This window comes from Panicum virgatum, chromosome 5N (genome assembly GCF_016808335.1).
Source record: "Panicum virgatum strain AP13 chromosome 5N, P.virgatum_v5, whole genome shotgun sequence".
Lineage (NCBI taxonomy): Eukaryota > Viridiplantae > Streptophyta > Magnoliopsida > Poales > Poaceae > Panicum > Panicum virgatum.
Genome location: NC_053149.1, coordinates 71,971,567 through 71,986,081, shown reverse-complemented (window position 1 = coordinate 71,986,081; position 14,515 = coordinate 71,971,567).

Below are 14,515 nucleotides of genomic sequence, written 5' to 3'. Positions count from 1 at the left end.
ATCATTCTCTAAAAAGCAACAAATCAATTCTACCTTGCTCAAATTAATGAACAAATTAATAAATCATGCTCATTTTTCCTCATCCTTAAAATCCTTAAAATTTTGCATAATAACATATACACATGTCCCCGTGAAATAATTCAAAAAAATTACTCTAAATGTGTCATAGTTAAACTATCTAGAAAACCTTCTCTAAAAAGTAACAAATCGATTCTATTTTACTCAAATTAATGAATAAATTGGAAAATTTTGCTCATTTTTCCTCAACCTTAATATCACTATTTTCTTTATCTAGAAAGCATGAAACAAAGAATAAACACCGTGAAAGAAGAGTGGAAGAAGCTACTAACCTTTGGTGCACTTGGATGGGTGAAATCCTCACAAATTTGGGGGAAAATGGGCAGCACCTCCCCTCTAACACGCCATGAGAGAGAGGAGGAGCTCGGCCAAATGAAATGGTCGGGCTGGGGAAGAAGGAGTGCCTGGCTTATACGGGGCAAGTTAGTGCCGGCTAGTGGATTTAGCCGGCACTAAGTGTGGACATTTAGTGCCGGCTAGATTTACTAGCCGGCACTAACATGCAATTGACCAAGTTAGTGCCGGATAGAATCACTAGCCGGCACTAACGTGTCTTTTGACCGTTGTGGCAGACGGGCTGATCGTTGGGGGATGGCACGTTAGTGCCGGCTGGAGTTTCTAGCCGGCACTAACGTACCCGCTTTGTACGGTTCATGCACGTTAGTGCCGGCTCCTATTTGACCGGCACTAACGTGCTGGTACCAATGTGCGTTTCTCCAACAGTGTTTGCTGAAGAAGGCGAGAGGTCCTGCACCTTGACGAAGCACAGCACCGAATCCATTGCTGGACGCGTCACAGTCTACTAGAAAGGGTTGGTTGAAATCTGGCAAGTGAAGTACAGGAGCAGTAGATAGTTCTTCTTTTAATTTTGTGAAGGCATGTGTTGCATTGTCAGACCACTGAAATGAATCTTTGCGAAGTAATTGAGTAAGTGGAGCAGCTATTGTACCAAAATCCTTTATGAAGCGGCGGTAGTAACTGGCTAAGCCCAAAAATCCTCTGACATCACGTGCAGATTGGGGCTGCGGCCAAGTAGTCACAGCTGAAACTTTATCACTGTCCATAGCAACTCCACTTTCAGAAATAGTGTGCCCAAGATAAGCTACTGATTTTGTTCCAAACTCACACTTGGATTTCTTGACATGCAAATTATTGGCTTGTAGTGCTGTGAGGACAGCCCGCAAGTGCTGTAAGTGTTCAGACCAAGATGGGCTATATATCAAAATATCATCAAAGAACACTAAGACATATTTGCGAAGAAATGGCTTGAGCACTGAATTCATGAGAGCCTGAAATGTACTTGGAGCATTTGTAAGACCAAAAGGCATCACTAAAAATTCAAAATGTCCCTCATGTGTTCTGAATGCTGTTTTCTCAATGTCATTTGGGTGCACACGGATTTGGTGGTAACTGGCACGAAGGTCCAGCTTGGTGAAGAATTTGGCACCATGTAGCTCGTCAATGAGTTCCTCCACAATGGGTATAGGGAATTTATCCTTGATTGTGATTCTGTTTAAGGCACGGTAATCTACACAGAATCTCCATGAACCATCATGTTTCTTGACTAGGAGGACAGGGGCTGAGAATGGCGATGTACTTGGTCTGATGATGCCTTGCTGAAGCATAGTAGCACACTGTGATTCCAACTCGTCCTTTTGAATTTGAGGGTATCTGTAAGGGCGAACTGCTGCAGGTTGTGAGTCAGGCAATAAATGAATTCTGTGGTCACAAGGACGCTGAGGGGGCAGACCAGTAGGGGGATCAAACACATCTGCAAATGAGTTGAGCAGCTCATCAAGCAAAGGGGTGTCAGTGTCATATTTGCCTATAAAACTGAGGCGATCAAATGCTGACTGCCTGTGTATTCTGGGTGAGTACTCTCGGCCTGCAGGAAACAATTCTCGCTGTGGGGAATCGATGCCTCTCCATAGCACTCTATGTCCACGGTGCCAAAAGGACATGCAGAGCTCATCAAAGTCCCAAAGGATAGGGCCTAAAGTTATGAGAAATGCAATACCGAGCACCATGTCGAAGCAGTCAAGAGGGATTGCATAGCACTCCAAGGCGAAGAAATCAGCACCAATTTTGGTTGCAATATCACGAGCCAGTCCTTGACATTGTACACGGTCCCCGTTGGCTACAATTACACTAGCACCTGTACTGTCATGGAAATGAAGACCAATTTGTTTAGCCACATCTTTGTTGATGAAATTGGAAGTGGATCCAGAGTCGAGGAGTGTTGTGAGTATATGGTCTCCAATTTGCACACGGATGCGCATTGTGTCATTTGTTGTGAGACCTGCAATGGCGTGCAGAGAGATGAGAGGTGGCTGGTCTTGTGGGTCGTCATCTCTAACTTCAGTATCTTCATCATCAAAGTCAGTCACTTCCAAATAGAAGAGGCATGGGCATTTGTGGCCGCGAATGTATTGCTCATCACAGTTGTAGCAAAGACCTTTCTGTCGTCGATCAGCCATTTCAGATGGTGTGAGGCGGCAGAAAGGTCGTGGAGGTGCTGTAGCCATAGCACCGGCCACTGAAGAGGGTGGTAGTGGTTGTGCCTGTGGGCGAGTAGGGAAACGTGGTGGTTTCCAGGTTGCTGATGTTGGGTTTGAGACAGTCCTGCGTTCAAATGCTCGAGCAAGGTACATAGCTGCCTGCAAATCTGGTGGTCTCTGAAGCTCCACATCAGTGCGCAAGGAGTCTGGTAATCCCCCAGTAAACAATTGGACTTGCTGTGCAGGAGACAGGTGGCCGGCATGAGCCATTTTCATCTGAAAAAGTTCCTGATAATCAGCCACAGTTCCTTTGAATGGCAGCCGGGCAAGCTCTGCGAGATGATTGGTACACAGTGGGGGGCCGAAGCGCTGCTGGCACAGCGAACTGAACATTGGCCATGAAATGGAATTGATGTCACCAGCGTCACGTTCTAACATGTAGAACCAATGTTGAGCGACTCCAGTCATGTGAAATGAGGCCAACCACACCTTGTCTGATTCTCTTGTACAACCGAGAGGATCGTCCTTGCCGTCGTATGCAGGAAATGAGAGCTTGTGGTAGCGAGGGATTGCAACGCCCTCGTCATGGTCCTCTGGGATGTGGTTGGGTGGGAAATTATGGTGTTGCTGGTTGGGAATTGGCGATGGGGAGTGGGGAAATGGAATTTGTGTAATTGGAACGCCAGGAGGGCCCCATATGGAAAGGTCTGCGGGAGTGGTGATGAGGGCCCTGCGGACGATGGTCCGGCGTGATTTGGCCAGGGGATGGATGTCGTGGGCGCGGCGCCGATGACCAGCGAGGAATGAGCGTCGCCCGTTGGGGGGGCCGCGCGGGCTTCGACGCCGGCGAGTCGCGAGGAGAACTGAGTCATCTGGCGCTGCAGTCCATAGATCGCAGTGGTGAGCGTATCCAGGGCGGCGGCGGAAGAGGCGGGATGGGCGGGCGGCGGAAGCGTAAGCGCAGGCGTAGGCACGATTGGAGCGGAGGCGGCAGTGGTGGAGTCGTTGGTCCCAGACATCGGAGGGGTCTCTGGTACCAGATTGGTATGGCGACGGAGGTTGTATGTGTGACTGGTGGGAGGCCGTGGACTGGGCTCCCGGCGGCGACGCGCGTGCGACGCCGTCCTGGAAGCCGGCGTCGGCGAGAGCAGAGGCAAGCAACACAGGAAGACAAGTGAACTGCCACACACGACGCCCTGAGATCCAAATGATCTCAAAGCTTGCTTTCCTTCACTTCTCAGTACGATGGATATACACAAGTCTTACAACTGATTACACACACACATGCTGATTTAACTGTAATGGCAACTACCCACGACGTGGGTGCGGCTTGCTGGTCGTGTCCAGGCTTCAGTCTTCCTTCTCCTTTCATATACTCTTCCGGTCATAACAGTAACTGAGACATGGACAAAACTTTTGTTGTTAGACGGATTCAAAGATAATTAAGATTTCTTAAGACATCGTATTTTGTCCACCCGTACTGGCTTGCTTCTGTAGAGCAGTTTGCCAACATCCTTACCACTAAATCTATACACATAAGCTGTGCAGATCAAACCGTTAGAGAGGAAGAGATTTAAAATATCATAAGACCTCCTATTTTTTCCACCTGTACTGCCTTTTGTATAGCAGTTTGCTAACCTCCTTACTACTAAATCTATATATGTAATCTGTGCATATCAAACCATGGACAAAAATTGAATGTAGAAAGCAGTTCTCGTGTCAAGCAAATGTACCCGGCATATGAGACATGAACTAAAATGCACACTAAACAATGACACAAGAAAATAAAATTCCATCTAGGCACGTAGTAAGTGTATGCATGCAAAGGTCTGACGAAAAAAAAGGAAGCCTTACCTGAAACTGTTGTGACAACTTCAATGGGGATTACCAAATGTGAGGAACCAGCCCAAGTTAATCCCGCCTAATCAAGTCATCATCCATTGATCAACTTGATTAGAGAGAACCAACCCCGGTAGTCCTTGGAATGTGTCATGAGCACCGCCCAGGATTTAAACACACTCCACGAGCACAACAGTAACACCATTACATAGGCACATCCAACACACGAGATTATATTACAAAGCGGTTCAAAGTTTAATACAACAAGTCCTCAGAGTTTTTGCAGCGGAAAGTTCTACTACTAGCACTCCATACATATCGCAAAATAAGAAGGTAACACTATATGCCGATAGTGCCCTTCACATAGCCACCGGCCATCTACTCCTCACCCGCACCTCCGTCCGCAGGGTAGAAGTAGCCGAACACGGTCTCCGGCTACATATCACCTGCAACAACTTTAACGATAGCACCATGAGTACAAAAGGTACTCGCAGGGCTTATCCGATATGGGTATATAATATCCCGACCTCAAGGAGAATGCATTTGGTTAGTAGCAAGGATAGGGTACGGTATTTAACTTTTGCATAAAATCATCTAACTTTGATCAAGTTGTAATAAACAAAAGACAGAGCGTCTATGATCTCTAAAGCATGCATCAAACAATTGCATAAGTAAGGTGTTCATAAATCATAAGCTCAATCTTCCATGAACTTCCTCGGTAACTCTACGTTAAAGTCAAAGTACAAGAGCGTGCTCAATGTCCGAGAGCGCGGCTATTGCAATAGATCGAAAACCCTGCATAGGTATACAACTTTTCCCATACGAGAACAAGACCAACGACCATACCCACGGCCAAGGATAAGTGTTGATTCATGCCTCAACCTTTCGCACAAACACAACCGACTATGAGCGAACGGTTGAGAAGGACAAGTGCACCGGAAACGCCGATCACACTCCATCACAACTCGCATCGAATCCGATCAAGGCAAGGTGTGACTTATGCTAGTTGGCTTACCGTCCCATTATATAGTATGTGGTTTGTACGGAAAGGTGCTCAAGTATCAAAGCGATTACGCATCGGTCCTTAATCAACTCAAGCAAGACTAACCATGTGAGCTCCATCCCAACATGGCCCTATCATACTTGCCCAAGTCCGAATCATCTTTCATATTTGCTCAACTTTTATCTATTCTTGACTAATCATGTAAATTAATCAAACATCCTATAGCTCGCGAGTGGTGGTGACCTTGCCACCTCTCATCTTGTACCGTAGCTAAGCATGGCTAAGCATATAGTTCGTGACACCTATTCAAGCATACTCATCTAAAGATGATATCCTAATCAAGGTTGATAATGCATCAAATAGGTTCTACGCAATCAATGATATATATAGTAACTCATGCGCAAACAAGACACATATACTTCATTGATCCAAAATAGGGTGTAAGAAATGCTTAGGGGCCTGCCTTGAGTCTCAAAAGAAGCGTCGTCTTCCACGGGTTTCGGCTCACCCTCCTCTTGTTCCGGTGTCACGGTCTCTACACAAATGCAAATAATGCTTGAGAAATGAGCATGCTATGAATGCGTGCAATGATTGCTAGTGACAGGAGAATGCATGTTTTAACAGGGCTAAACTATGGTATAGAGACTGGACATAAGGTACAAAGGTGGGTGGTACATGAATGAGTGAAAGGGTGCTAAACAGGTAATTGCAGACCGTCTGGTTTAGGTAAGCGGACCGTCCGGTCTGAACGGCGGACCGAATGGCGGACCGTCCGCCGGTCAGTCGCAGACCGTGCTGGGTGGAAAACATACTCTCTGACTAAATCGCAGACCGTCCGCGTGGGATGAGTGGACTGTCCACCTTTCAAATCTTGAAAGACCAGAACTAGTGCAGAGGCTCTGTTGGATTTGGTCAGGAGCTGGCGGACCGTCCGACCATGTCAGGCGGACTGTTCGCGACACGGCCGAGGCTCACCGACGAGTTCGCCGCCGGCGATTCCGGCCATGGTTTGGGGTGGGGTTTGATCCTAGAGGCTCCTGGGAGCCTAGGGAGTTCATTTTAGTAACTAAATCTCACATGCATTAGGGTTTCGAAGCTCTAGGTCAACAATGGTGATTGGGCTCTAGGTGAGTTCTTGGCTTCAAATCCTAGGGCAATGGGGGATGGATCGGGGAGGGGAAACACTCACCGGCGTCGAGTAGGATACCGGCAAGGGCTTCAAGGCGACGGGGAAGGCTTGGAGTATCTCAGGGTCGCCTTCCTTGCTTGGGGCTTGAAGGAGGAGATGGAGTAGAAGAAGAACTCGTTGGGGGAAGCTCCTCCCCAAGGAAGAAGAGGGGATCGGGGCGGTGTAGCTTGTCGGCGTCGTTTCTTAGCGTCCTCCAATGATGCTCCGGCGAGGTAGGGCTTCAATGGCAAGAGAGGAGGAAGGGGAGCTCCTCCATGGCTTAGCTAGAGAGAGAAGTGTTTGGGGAGAGTGGGAGGGAGAGAGAGGGCTGGGAGATGGTTCCCAGGTGAAGAGGGGTCAGGCTGACGAGTGGGGCTCGAGGGTAGGACGTGGCGCCTAGACTCTGCGCACATGACACGCACCAGAGATTTACTGGCGGACCGTCCGCGAGTGATGCGCGGACTGTCCGCGGGTAGGGTGACGTGGCAGTGAATTCGATGTGCCCGAGGTGAATCGTGGTTGGCCACGTGGCAAGGTCGCGGACCGTCCGCCGTATAGTGGCGGACTGTCGGCACTACCAAAACAGTGGATTAGCCTAAGGTTTAATTCTCTCCTTAATTGCGAGCTAATTATGCTTAATTCTTTAAGATGCACATGATGATATGTTTAACTAGTTAATCAACATAGGGCTGTTACACCAAACGTATGGGAAATCTAGAATATCCCAGAAGCTCGTCTCGATAAGCTTCTTGATCTCCATGAATAGATCATTCCAGGCTGACATCAAGATCAATCATGGATGACCAATCGGCTTGGAATAAATCTGTTCCTCTTGCCAATGACTTCTGTCTAATTCGATATGTTATAAAGAAGAAAATAGAACTATTCAAAATTTAGCAAGCAATATACATGACTTCAGTTTTCTAAGCTAGATTTCCCTTAATGAATTCACAAAACAAAAAAATTCTGAATACTGATATACAGCTTATCAAAGAGCTAATAACTTTTAGACAATACTATCACTTCTGGATCTTCTTTTTTTTTTGCGCAAGAGTATCATTTCCAGATCATGTGCTCTCATACGATCTAAAGTCCATTGAAGCAAGCAACTCTAGCTGTGCCCCATCTATGGGTCACTTTGTTCGGGGCCTCTCAATTTAGAAAAAAATATACTGCTTGCTGCAGCTTATTTGACCACCAAAAAATTCACAGCCTCACAAAACTTACCTCTTCTCCAACTATTTATCATTCCTACTACTAAAATTGATGAAAGAATGATGGTATATATAAATAACAAATGCACATTAATTAGATTGAGATCTTACCTTTTCCATGTCAATCTCCTGCTCTCACGGCCATGCTAGAGTTCATATTTTTTGCAAAATACATCTCCCACATCTGCATGATAACTTAGTAGGTTTAGAACATCGCTAATTGCATGTGGAGCGGTACTCAGAATAAACCAAAATTTGTCCTAACAGTACTTGAAAAGGAATCAATCATGTAGACTTGTAGTTGGATACAATCATTATTGGGGATATTTTTCAAGTTATTTAAATTATCATTACACATCACCAACCCCTGAATAAAATTTTCTACAATCTATAATGTAGCTCTTTTACTCAAGCACTGGTCATACTTGATTTAGTAATTTTATAACACTACTTCCCATTATATCAGTGGGTCAGGGCATACCATGCATGTAAGGATAATGATATTCCTATGCAGTCATGGTCATATTTGACATTACTCTGACACTGGCAGACGACAGCCAGGGCGTTCTCGATCATGGGCAACACAATCAGATCGAATGCATCGGCCTGCAAACAACCACCAATTTTTCGTTCAGGATCGTGCACAATTGGGTCAAGCTCCGCAGTGTAATGGGGCCAGGTTGCTTGTTGACGGCTGTTAAGTCCAAAATTTATGCCATCAACTCCTGCATAAAGACATAAAAAATGAATATCAACAGTAGTGGTAGGAGTTATTACTAACGAATTCCACAAGTGTTGGTGAATTATTGATTGCAGGGACACAAGTCGGAAATAAGATGAAAACACAAAGAATACGCAGATGAAACTACAGAAGATCACATCCTGCGTAACACATGCAAAAGAGGCCCACCTGACAGAGCAAACCGACCAACTGAACCCCGGCACCGACGCACCAACATCAGGGCCCACCAGGCAGACACTCGAAGAAAGGCGGTGGCTAGGGGCGCCAAAGGGGGGTCGGCGGAACCAGGGGTTCGGCCGAACCTGCCCTGGCTCCCGTCCAGGTGCACTTTGGCGGGAAAATCACTCTGGTCCTCCTGAAGTCGGTGGCTGATGTTTCCCTATCAATCTTGGCGGGAACCGACCTCCACAAGCTATATAAGGGGCCTCCCTCACCCCCTCTCACACACACCACCAAAGGGACCTCTTCCTCCTTCACTTGAAGTTGTAGTGCTCCAATGCTAAGGCGAGGCCCTGCCTAGGCTAGTGCTTAGAGTAGGAGGAGAGTGAGGAGTAGTTCGGGGAAGCGTCGGGCCTGTCGGCGGTCTTCCCCGGTCTTGTACCTCTACGGATGCTTGCTTCCTCTGATATGAGTAAGTTAGTATTTATGATTCTTGTATTGCATAGTACTTTTGCTTGAGTGAGATCAGTTCTCTTACTCGCGGGTTCGTCGCTTCGTATTTATACGGAGTGCTGCAGTTTGCTATGGGTTAACAGACGTAGTTAGACTGCAGTAGTAATCAGTAGCGCAGACGTGGTGTCTGGGCTAAGGGTTACCTTCGTTTGCCTTATATCCCACGGTCTATGAGGTAGGCCGCATGTGGTGACAGCCCTGTCGGTCCTTCGTAGTCCTCCACGTTCGGATATAGCGTATAACTATTGGCCAGAGTCTCCTGACCATTTCAGGGGTAAGCCGGTGCCCAAAGCGAGTATTCTGCTCGAGAGATCGACCTTTAACTCATCTTTAGTGCTACCACAGGAATCCTCTCCATCCTCGCCACTTATCCTGGTGTGTCCTTGGACCGACTAAGTTAGGAGTTAGTGCACACATGTTCCCTGTGGATACGATACCCTTGAATACTCAAGGGTGAAAGCTACAATGGTATCCGTGCACTTGCGGATTTATTTCGCATCGTTAAAATACCCAATAAGCCTTCTGGCGCCGTTGCCGGGGAACAGTTGTTGTTCTAAATTCGAACCTAGTTGGTCCTCATATCTTTTCTTTTTCAAAATATAAAAATTCTTATTTTTTTCTTCTTTCCTTACCTCTACCTTAATCCATGCCACCCTCATCATCATCGTATCGTTTTGCTTTCTTTGTCTCTACCTCCATCCCCGTTACCCATGGAAGGTTATCCTCGTACACACCTTCCGACCCTTTTGGGGTGAGTCTTTAGAGCCATCCTCTCTAGACCTAGTTCCTCATCTGGCTACGAGATTCATCCCTGAAATGTTCCCGTGTCAAGGCAACCTCTGAGGTGTTTCACCAAGGAATATGCCTTGACCTTGACCACCATGCTGTAAGTCCGCAGGACTCATCTTTTTAGTCAAGGGATCATAGGACCATACCGATCGAATCGAGTGAAATAAATTCACATTCAAATCCTCGATTACCGGTCGATGCCAATCAAATCAAGTGATTCAAAATTCACATCTTATTCCTTAATTTTGATTGATGCCCAATAGAAGTTATGTCCACCCTTCATTTCAAATGAACTTCTACTGGATGCTTAGGCTGGATTGCTTTGCCACCACATTCATCTTTAATGAAATGCAAAGATTCCTACCTAAGGAGGGGAGAATTGAAAGAAACTCATCTCCCTCATGACCGAACTCGTAATCGTTCATTTGGCCCACAGAGTTACACATCCTCTTTCACTATGGGGCCATGAACATTCTCAAGTTGCTCTATCCGGAGAACAAGCCATTCACTCCATGAGCATGAAGTTCTTTTCTGATTCATCACAAAAAGCCATGCTCATCCTTGATTTCTCCAAGATCCTCTGTTGTGCCAAGTCGCTACGAGCTGTACGATCATCGTAGGGTTTCCCATCATAGACGCCCTTTAGGATGGTTGTTTTGGATTTAGCTTATCATAATATGTATGCAGGGCTCGTTGTTGCATTTGTGCACTAATCTTGCATCTTGAACAATGATAAATTAACAAATGGTGGTAATGCTGGGGACTACATCACCATTGATAGCTGCAGGAGGAATCCCCATGGTCGAGCTTGCGACCATAAACAAAGCACTGCCGGGAGATAGCCCGGAGCAACTTTTAAAAAAATCTTTCTCCTTAAAAAAAGGCAAGAACATGTTTTTAAGCATAGTATGCACCCTCGGGTATTCTTGTTCCTAACCATTTTAGGTGACGATTAAGAAGAACGAGGGACATACGATGCCCGAGAACATGAGGTCTGCATCAACTGAACATTTTGATGCTCTTTGGAGTTGGAACACACTTGAAAGGAGACCCTGGCATTGCACACTTGACTTTCACACAAAATTCCAAGTGTGGGGGGAAATCACTGAGCGTCTTGCTGCAAAGTTCTAAACATCCAAAGGAGTATTCTTGTTTCAAGAAGGTGTCAGACCTAGCTTGCTCAAAAAAAAAAGAGAAAAAAAGAGAGGAAAAGAAAGAAAAAAGGAGGAGAGAGATAAAAAAAGAAGAAAAAAAGAGAGAGAAAAGAAAAAGAGTGAAAGGAAGAAGGAAAGAGTGAGGGAGAGCCATGGCTCCACACACTCAAGCAGCTCATGCACACAAACAATCAAGAACCCTGCTCCTCTTCCTTTCAAAGCCTTTGCTACTCCACTCAGATCGGCACTTGCTCACATGCACAAAGGGAGACGTACCTTACGTCCCCAATCATAAAGCATTGTGCCAACGGATCATGCCTCTAATGAACAAGGTTCGCACACACAAGGCAAGAGTATCACATGCCATCATTACAACAATTCCAAGAAATCCATCCTTCATGCTAGTGGTAAGTATACTCAGGTGAGCAAAGGTAAGGTTCACCAATCCCTTATGTTTATCTCCAAATGAATAGAGTTTGAAAAATCATGCTTCCTTTGTTAGCGTTCATTTGCTCTGATTTGGGAGTATTTTCGAGATACTTCCATAGGCTTTTTAAATTATGCATGGTGCTTAGGTTAAAAAGCTTTCTTTAATCAAATTTGGCATGGTGCTGAAATTTTGGTTAATGAACTTTGCAGTAATACTACCGTAAACTTTGGATGCAAATCTTTTGTGGACTAACCCTGAAAAAAATCACATTTGATTGGTAAATTCCTTAAATTCATGCTGGAGATAAGTCAAGGCTCAGAAGCGCTTCAAATAATAAAATTTGCACAACATACAAAAGGAGGCATAAGTCGCGTTTCAAAAGTGAACTTTGTGCACTCTACAAAATGCCCCTGTGTTTTGTTCGTGCAATTTTAATCTCGGCCTTGCTTGATTCTGATAAAATTGGTGAGCAATTAAAAAAACCTTTTTGAATAAAAAATCTCTCTCGAAAAAATTCTTTTGGCAAGCATTTTGTGATCCATGCTAGCTTACATCTTTGAACTTGATTTTTTTCTCAATGCATGGATGTGAACAACAAATCTGAAAAAAAAATCATTTCCAAATCCTTATGCATCGCTCGAGTATTTGTTGTCCACTAACCTTTTGCAGTGAAGAAAACAAAACACAAGGAGCGGCGTACATAACTCCAGCTTCAACACAATGCTCCTTGGTCCAAAGGGAAGACAGATGCACGAGGAACCAAGATGAAGCTTAACTCTTGCTTCATGTTTATGAAGCTTAACTCTTGCATTTTTGTTCATTGCTTGGCAAATATCTCCAGGTAAGTATCCCACACACCTCATGCATCCTTGCTTCATGTCTCCACCCTGCTATGTTACCCATATTGTTTAGCTTGCCATGAAAAAAATTATAAATAAAAAATTATAAATAAAGTAAAATAAAAATTAGTGCTCCAAATAAAACTATAATTTGATTAAATAAAGTTTAGACTCCCTGGTGTTCAAAACCGACAGAGTCCCTTTTTTTTGTTTCCACTTTTGTGTTTCTTGTTTTGAATAAAGATAGGTACAAAAATAAGTGTGGGGGAGATCTCTAAGAATCACCAACTGCAAGCTCACTTGAGATCTCTCCCCCAATATGTTGCACAACATCGACCGCCCAACACGTTGAAGAACAGGATAGAAGGGAACCAGGGAAGGATGGCCGAACCTCTGGTTCGACTAAACCAACTCCGATTTCCCTCAACTCCATCTTCTTCCCCTTCAAACGATGGTTTGTGCAAACACACTCCTCTTACTCCCTAAGTTCTTGAGTTTAAATGAATTCATTCTAATCACTAAAAATAAAACTCAACGAACCTTGCCTATCACCTTTCGCACTCCTTGCACTTCAACGAAAAAACTTGCATACTCTTTATTCCTCGCATTCTTTCTAGTTCTTGTGAACATATTTCTTCATAGGGACCCCATGCTATCTAAGTAATTGAAAAATGTGATATGATTGGATGAACGGAACCATGCTCTTCCTTGCAAAGTACTTGGAATTTCTTTTCAAAAAAAATCATCAATAGCTTGTCTCCTCAAATTAATGAAAATTCCTACCAAAGCCAAAGTTAGATTTCCATGGTCAAACCTTCATATGCAATTTGACTTTGCTTTGAGTTTTGTCAAATTTGTTTTGACCCTTGTTAGAGACTTGTCATACTCTCATGATCAAGATCACGTACACGTCCACTCACATGCTATACTTCTACACTAGAAGATAGCAAACATTGTCATCCACCCATAAAATAAAACTCCATGACATACCATGACTCTTTCTCTCTAAGTGACCATCGAGGATGTGGACTATGAAAACAAAAAAATGATGAAATAAAAGATGCATACCCAAAGAAGGTATGCCACATGCCCAAAAGACATGTAAAAAAAAGAGAGAAAAGATGCATACCGAATGAAGGTATGCCACATGTCCACAAGGCATGTCAAAAGAAAAAAAAGAGAAAGATAGTCCACATCCAAGGAAAATAAAGAAGAGAGATGGATCATGCAAAGGAGTTCATCCACCCTCCGCCAAAAAAAAATCCACACACTTGCACATCTTGATCAGATTGTATGACTCGTTTCTGTTTGGATCTAGTGTTTGACTTAGCAACATAAGCAAAGCAGACATGCCTCTTTTACTCCTACCCTGAGCTCCACATAAGCCTGATTAGATGATAGGAGAAAAGAAGGCAGCAACTTTGCCTTGGTGAGGATCTAAAATACAAAGAGTGAATCGAGAGAATAATTTGAGGAGCAAGACTATTCTTTTGTTTCAAAATTTTAAAACCCATGTTTCTAAGCACGAAGAGCTAGGAACCCGAAGTCTTTATTGTTACATTCTTCAATTACCCAAGAAAGCATGGTAGCCACTCAAAAAAGTTTCACGAGAATTGGAAGAAACTTGGAATAACTTGTATGCAGGTTTTATCAAGGGAGATGCATCCACCTTAGTCCTTCAATCTTTACTCGAGGACGAGCAAAGGGCTAAGTGTGGGGGTGTTGTTGATGGCTGTTAGTCCAAAATTTATGCCGTCAACTCCTGCACAAAGACATGAAAAATGAACATCAACAGTAGTGGTAGGAGTTATTACTAACGAATTCCACGAGTGTTGGTAAATTATTGATTGCAGGGACACAAGTCGGAAATAAGATGAAAACACAAAGAATACGTAGATGAAACTACAGAAGATCACATCCTGCGTAACACATGCAAAAGAGGCCCACCTGACAGAGCAAACCGACCAACTGAACCCCGGCACCGACGCACCAACATCAGGGCCCACCAGGCAGACACTCGAAGAAAGGCGGTGGCCAGGGGCGCCAAAGGGGGTCGGCCGAACCAGGGGTTCGGTCGAACCTGCCCTAG